At 39.7% G+C, this 7,174-nt stretch overlaps 1 protein-coding gene across 1 annotated transcript in view; it reads right to left on the bottom strand.

Moving 5' to 3' along the window:
- LOC108799876 (tripartite motif-containing protein 2) overlaps positions 1–6,863 on the bottom strand; it is a 104,363-nt gene extending 97,500 nt beyond the window's left edge. The window contains exon 1 of the mRNA XM_018571807.1: positions 6,724–6,863. The gene's annotated coding sequence lies outside the window, so the exon portion shown is untranslated. The remainder of the gene's footprint in view (positions 1–6,723) is intronic.
- Between the last annotated feature and the right edge of the window lie 311 nt (positions 6,864–7,174).

Genomic DNA, 7,174 nt, shown 5'->3' on the forward strand with positions numbered 1-7,174 from the left:
TATGTTAAAGTAAGTTTCAAATTAACATTCTTTCCTCTGGGAATTTCTTTTTTTGTGTGACTCTATTCACCAGAGAACTACAAAGTCATATGGTTGTGGGAGGAAAAACATGATAACTTGTCTCCTGAAATTTATAGCGTTCCCACACCTCCTAGTGGGTGGATAAAGCATGTTGCTCAGCGTGTGTAATGTTTTGTTTTTTTGTTCAATATATTTTTATTGTTATTTCACATAATCACACTTATATCAACTTCATAAAAATTTAGACATCCGTTTGTTGTCTCATAGCATAAATTATGCATATTCTAATTAACAAACATCTAATACATTACTTTCACTGTCATACCAAATCATTCACATTACATTTCCCTCCTCACTCAAATCTACCTTTCCTCCTCTACTCTCTCTTCACCTTCCATCCCTAACTCGTATCCTCATCTGTGTGAGTGTTTTACCTCTTCCGTGTTATATTAATTTACTCTCCATCCATCCTTTACATATTTCTCACTCTACTCATGTGTTTAATCATTATGCGTAAAATACATACTGCAAATCTATATACAATAGTTTCTGCTTAATTTTAGTGCAACCCCTTTACTCCCTACCCCATCCTCCCCATCCCTCTAATAGTGATATTTACATTCCCTTACTGTGAGTCCTTTAACTAAGGAAAAGACCAACATAAGAAGATACAAAGATCCATTCACAATAATAGAACCCTGTGTTGTGCTACCTTTGCCCACTTTAAACATTTAACTCCCTTGTTATATCCCCTATCCCTCCCTGTCTCTTCCCTCCATCTCAGACGGGGATGTTTGTTTTCCTTTCCAGACTATCATTCATACAGGTTAAATGCAATATCAACCAATTAGTAAATAACTAGGTATGTCATTTATGTATCTCTCTGGTGTTATCTATATCCCATTATTTCTTCTAATTTCTTTCTATATTGCTGTCTTTCTTTATTAATTTCTTATATTCCTCTGACTGTCTATATTCCTCTGACTGTGTGTAATGTTGACTATGGAAAATAAATCCAAATGTCTCGATAATAAATAATCATAAATAAGTAAAGATGAATGATGAAAACCAGTGGTATTGGTTTAATCGTCTATATGCATGGAGGATGATTTCTGTATTTCTGAGACTGAGATTACTGAAATTAAGTTCATAACTGGAAAGTGACCCGTGCGTTCTTTTCATTGGAAGTAGATAACATTGGGGTAGATGACATCTGAAATCACCCCAGAAAGCCAGAATAAATCTGGTATTTACCTAGAGATCGACCAATTTGATCTTTTCACTAGCAGTAGATGACATCACAAGTTGATCCAGAAATCCAGAAGACATAACTCAAGAAGGAAGGAATAGCTTTCTATATCTTCCTGTTGTACTACCATTGCTTGGAAACTAGCCAAACCAATATTTTATTTTTGTTGTCAGAAGATGACATCTGAAATCACTCCAGAAATCCAGAATAAATCTGTTATTTACCTAGAGATCGACCAATTTGATCTTTTCACTAGCAGTAGATGACATCACAAGTTGATCCAGAAATCCAGAAGACATAACTCAAGAAGGAAGGAATAGCTTTCTATATCTTCCTGTTGTACTACCATTGCTTGGAAACTAGCCAAATCTCAGAAAGCTTTTGTTGACGTACTGGTCAAAAGCTCTGGCCACACGTGCCTAAGCCAACACATACAGTACATTTGTGGAAACTTATCTACAGCCTAAACAACATTAACATATAGCAAACAGTAAACAGCCTATGTAAACTTTGTAACACCTGTTCATTCTGAACCAAAGCAAATCTTAAAGTGATATTAACTCAGGAGTTAAATCTTAAAAATACATTCAAGTACCTTAACTATTAATAAAAATGCATCTTTTTTGTGTTTCACTCAGCTGTAGATCCTCAAATCATCTCTGAATTCATGCTGACACTGTCCTTCCTTCTGGGGGGTGGCTACTTTTGTTCCCCATGGTCCTTGTGTGTGTTGTAAAGTAGTCACCACTCCAAGCTCACTCCTGTGATGGACTACAATCTCATGTTTACTAATTCACATTAACGTTATAGTCTATGATGGGAGCAATTTCAGACTGGTGGCTACTTTACCACACACACAACGGACCATGGGGAACAAAAGTAGCCACACCCAGAAGGAAGGACAGTGTCAGCATGAATTCAGAGATGATTTGAGGATCTACAGCTGAGTGATACACAAATAAGATACATTTTTGTTAATAGTTAAGGGACTCTAATGTATTGTTAAGGTTTAACTCCTGAGTTTAGTATCACTTTAAGGGTAAACAAGACAAGCATTTCATGTCTAGGCTGCAGTAAAAGATCGACAATGGAAGCTCTTTATTGTACAGAAGATTTCCAACATGTTGGAAAATCCCTGTGGAAATGAGCGTTGATTGCGCTTCTTTCTGTCAAAAAAGGAAATTTGTTTGTCACCAGGTGTGCACCGCTACCACTCATCAGCCAAATTGAAGGGAAGATGGTACTAGGTGCCAACGATGTGTTCGTGAATGTGCAGATATCTAATTGTCTGCCAATCTTGGTGAGATATGTGTCTTGGAGATTACTACAATTTGCAGCATTCTGGTACATAAGTCCGATAATGGAGCAAGGTCATGCTCTTGGGTGAGATCACCTTGCAAGCATGGGAAACTAGCGCATAAGATTGCAATAAAATAGGTAAAAACCTTGACATCACTTCCCTACACAAAACACATCAATTATTTTTTCTTTTGCTATGTGATTAGCAGCAGTTCTTTGTTGAACATTCAATATACAGCATGCAAATGTAAAGGTTTAAGTCTCCTGTGCTTTCCTCAGTAAAGGATGGATAGAGCTGTGCTGTGTGCAGCAGCCTGTGATCAGACACAGATTTACTTACATTTGGGAGGGATCGGGATCCAGTGGCTGCTGCTGCTGCTGCTGCTGCTGAGACAAGAGGTGATTTAGATTTGGTTGTTGCTGTTTGGTGGTGAATGGGAGACTGCAGTGTGTGTGCTTACTGCTCCCTTTCCCAATGCTGTACCCTGCATACCTCCTGCGTCGACTGCTTCTGTCAGCCGTAACCTCTTCTCTGCCTTCAAGGCTCCACACATATTATGTGATATGCAGCAATGTGCTTCACCACCTCCTGCCAGCTAGTAATGACATCAGGGAGAATAATAATGATGGGTATCTATCAAAGCTTCCCAGCTGCAGGCTACAGAAAGCTGCTTCTTAAAAGAATGCGATTAGCAGCATCACACAGCTCTGAATGTGGGCTACTTCCATGTGCCTTGCTCTCTGCTCAGGTATGCAGAACTTTTATGTGCGGTATTAGACCAGAGGTGGACATCATGGGCTGTGAAATGTAATAGATGTGAGAACCCTATTTAAATAAGAAGATAAGCACTTCAGTATTTATTTTATCATAATTGCAAAACCTGGAATCACTTTTATTATGATCTGAAAACATTCAGTGACTTGGCACTTGTATTTCTAGAGTATATTGAACCATTGTGGGTCCTTTTCATTTATGGTTTTATTCATGTTTCCATTCATTAAGTTTTAGGAACAAATGCATGCAGAAATCCATAGTTAATTGAACTTCAAAGGAGAACTCAAGACCTAGCTCTATTAGACCAATTTGATAAGACAATGTAGAGAATGATGAGTGATGAAGTGCAAAGAGCAGTAATAAAGAAAGCAATCAGAACGAACCTTTTAGGCCAGGTTCACACTAGGGCAATCTGTGACTGCGCTGCAATTGTGCACGAAACCACGGTCACGGAATAGCACACCACTGCCGATCACGCTGGAGGTGCCATTATTTTCAAATGATTAGGTGCCATTATTTTCGGGTTTCCCACCGCAAACCACCCATACAATAGAGCATGATCGCGGTTGAAAAAAACATGCAGTGGTATCTCAAAAAAAGGTACATGTACTTTTTTTCAGTGATTGCCACACGGATATAACCCCATTGAAACCAATGGGGCCATGCGGCAATTGCTGTGTGCAATCGTTCGGTACCGATCCCCTCTCCGGTGTCAGAATGCAGGAAGTGATGTGTATTACATCACTTTCACATTCTGCTGTCACTCTCCGGCTACAGAAGCTGGAGAGAACCTGATGAAGCAGATATTTGCTTCATCAGCTTCTTCGGGGGTCCCTAAGTGACATTAGGGGTCTTGGAGACCTCAGATGTCTCCTCTTTGCTATTACATAGGGGGTTTCTTAGCCCCCTATGTGATAACAATAAAGTTAAGTGAAACAATTTTTTTTTTTAATTAAAGCTGCAAAAAATAAATTAAAGTCACACATAAAAAAAAATTTTAAAAACCCATCAAAAATGTTTTAAAGTCCCCATCCATACATACACGTGCGCAAACATGCATTGGGTGCGCATACGTGCAAAAACGACAATTTCACAACGTCGGAGTGAAAGCAATAATTCCAGGGCCATTAATCACTGATAACACTAAACTAATGAGCGGTAAAAGCTTTTAAAGCGTCATCCATGGGAAATTTTGGGTACGGTAGTTTATTTCGATTTCACGGGTGCACACAATTTTAAGGTTTGACATGTTTGGTGTCTATTTACCAAACATGACCCTGTATGTTATATTTTATCAAAAAATTGGGTAATAATAAATGTTTCATAACATAATGTAAATATAACTTTTTCTTTCAAAATTCTCGGTAATTTTTCCTTAATATAGTAAAAAATAAAAACCCCAGTGGTGAATAAAAGCTCTATCTGTCCCCAAAAATGGTATAAAATTCATTTCTGTACAGCGTTGCATGACGGAATAAATGTCAGTCAAAGTGCTGGGTCACATCTCTTGCCTTGAAGAAGGGACCCTGTGTGGCCCCGAAACGTCGGCTCATGTTGGATTTCTGTGACATCATTGTCCATTAAAAGGACTCATTCATTTTAACTTATGGAGTGCTGGTGACCTATTTTCTTCAGTCAAAGTGCTGCAGCGCTAAATCCTGAAAAATGGCCTGGCCAGGAAGGGGGTGTAAACACCACGGTCTTCAAGTGGTTAAAGAGAATCTGTCATGTGAAGAAAACTGTGACAAGTATCAAATGTTGGCACCTAGAGGATATTATTTTTCACAATGGCTAAGTCAGGGGTGGGTAACTCTAGCCCTCCAGCTGTGCTTTAACTACAAATGCCTCTGCCTCTGGGAGTCATGGCTATAACTGTCAGTCTTGCAATGCCTCATGGGACTTGTAGTTCCACAATAGCTGGAGGGTGCCTACTGCACTGAGCTTCTACTCATTTTTAAACAACCTCAAGCATGTACAGAAGCACACAAACGGTTAAGTAAAATAAATGTGGATTGAAAAGGATATCAGATGCCATCCAGACATTATTTGTCACCGAGAAGCAGCAAGTAGATATACAGCAGTTAACTAATTATATAAAGTACCATGTTAAGTTGATCATTGCCCAGACCAATGTTACAGAATATAATACTAATTTCACTCTGAATGTGACCATTGTGAGCATTTATTTGCAGTGTCCATGCAGAGCGCAGCATCCAGAGCTCCTGACTATGCTGGCTTTTATTACAGAGAAACATACTGTATTAGTAGAAGGTCTCCAATCCCACTGATTACTCAGCAATGGAAAGTCTGCTTCCTCCAGTCTGCTCTACCACTCTGCTAATATGCTCCGTGTGGATATATTTGCTGTACATTTCTACTATGCAAAATAGATTATACCAATAAAAGTTGCTATAAATGGAGGTAAAATGTATAGGACTGATAGGAGGGAATACTTTTTTATAACTCGATATCTCTACCTTGCCGCTGTTACGTTGTATTTAATAAGTACAATCAGCAATATTTAGTGTGCAGTAACTGTTAGCAACTACCTAGGAATCATGTTGCTAAACTGCTGAACTCTGCCTGGCTGCTATGGGCCATGAATAACCAGTGCCAACCAGTGTGAGCACGGCCTGGTGACATTTAGGTGAGAATTGGTGATGAGCGGTACAGAGTGATCATTATCACACACACAAAGCTTGTCGTAAAATCAGTTAAATTCTGCTTTCCAAGGGGTAATGGAATGAAGTGATCACTGAGTATACACCACATTTACCTGCCAACTAAGTCACACAGAAGATTGCGGCAAGTCCTAACAGAGTTAAGGGCAGACAGCTCCATTGTGTCTATGGGCAGCCCCACTATTGCTTTTTGCATAGTCATTAAATAAAGCCATGAGTGCATGACAAACAGCAAACGAATGCACAAAACATGGAGCAGATGGAGCATTAAATTGTTCTCTAACCAGTTTATGCGTCATACACGGCAGGCAGAACAGCTGTAAAACAATGCACTTTGCAGTATTATGTATTATGTATTTAGCTCCATAAACATCCACACAACTAAATGTCATTCATTTTCTTACTGTATAATCTGGTGCTACCTTATCATCACCACTGCAATTTTATCATCACCATTCTTCAACATTGATGATGAACATTTCTGCCGCAAACCCATTTGACAGGTACATGAAATAAACAAATATGCTAGCCATAGATTGCGCCCCCCCCCCCCCCCCCGAGTGCTGATATAAATACATAGGCATGCACACATACAACTGTCCCATGTATACCATTCTAGTTCTATGGGGAGAGCGACAGCATGTATCAGCACGGTTCCACTTCATTATCCACACAAGAAGAAATGGAAATGTATTTACCGTAGCTATACTGTATGCAAGGGAAGCAATGTTCACTGTATAGGAGACTGGGAAGCTCCGCAATGGTCTGCAGTGATCTGTGGCTCTGGAGTATCTAAAATATGAGCACACACAAAGTTTCCTTTCATTCAGTGGCAGTATTACATATTCAGAGCTCTGCAGCTAAGTGCTCTGCCTCCCAGAAAATGCACCTAGCGGAATGGCGGGGCTGCCTTAGTGACATCCAATCCTGGGCATGCTGCTGCTGAGGCGTGTAGCCACTCTCTCATAGCCATTCACCTCGATTCCCTCCAAGGCACCTGTCTCAGTAGGGAACAGTTTCCACGGAAACTGCAGATTAAGATTTTTTTCCTCCCAGAAATAGTCACCATGGAAACAAAGCCTCATGCATTTGAACCAGACGGCCATATTGTACACAATACCTATAGACACCTATTAACCCATTCCTGCT

The sequence above is a fragment of the Nanorana parkeri genome, unplaced genomic scaffold, assembly GCF_000935625.1.
Source record: "Nanorana parkeri isolate BGI_ZX_2015 unplaced genomic scaffold, ASM93562v1 scaffold1843, whole genome shotgun sequence".
Lineage (NCBI taxonomy): Eukaryota > Metazoa > Chordata > Amphibia > Anura > Dicroglossidae > Nanorana > Nanorana parkeri.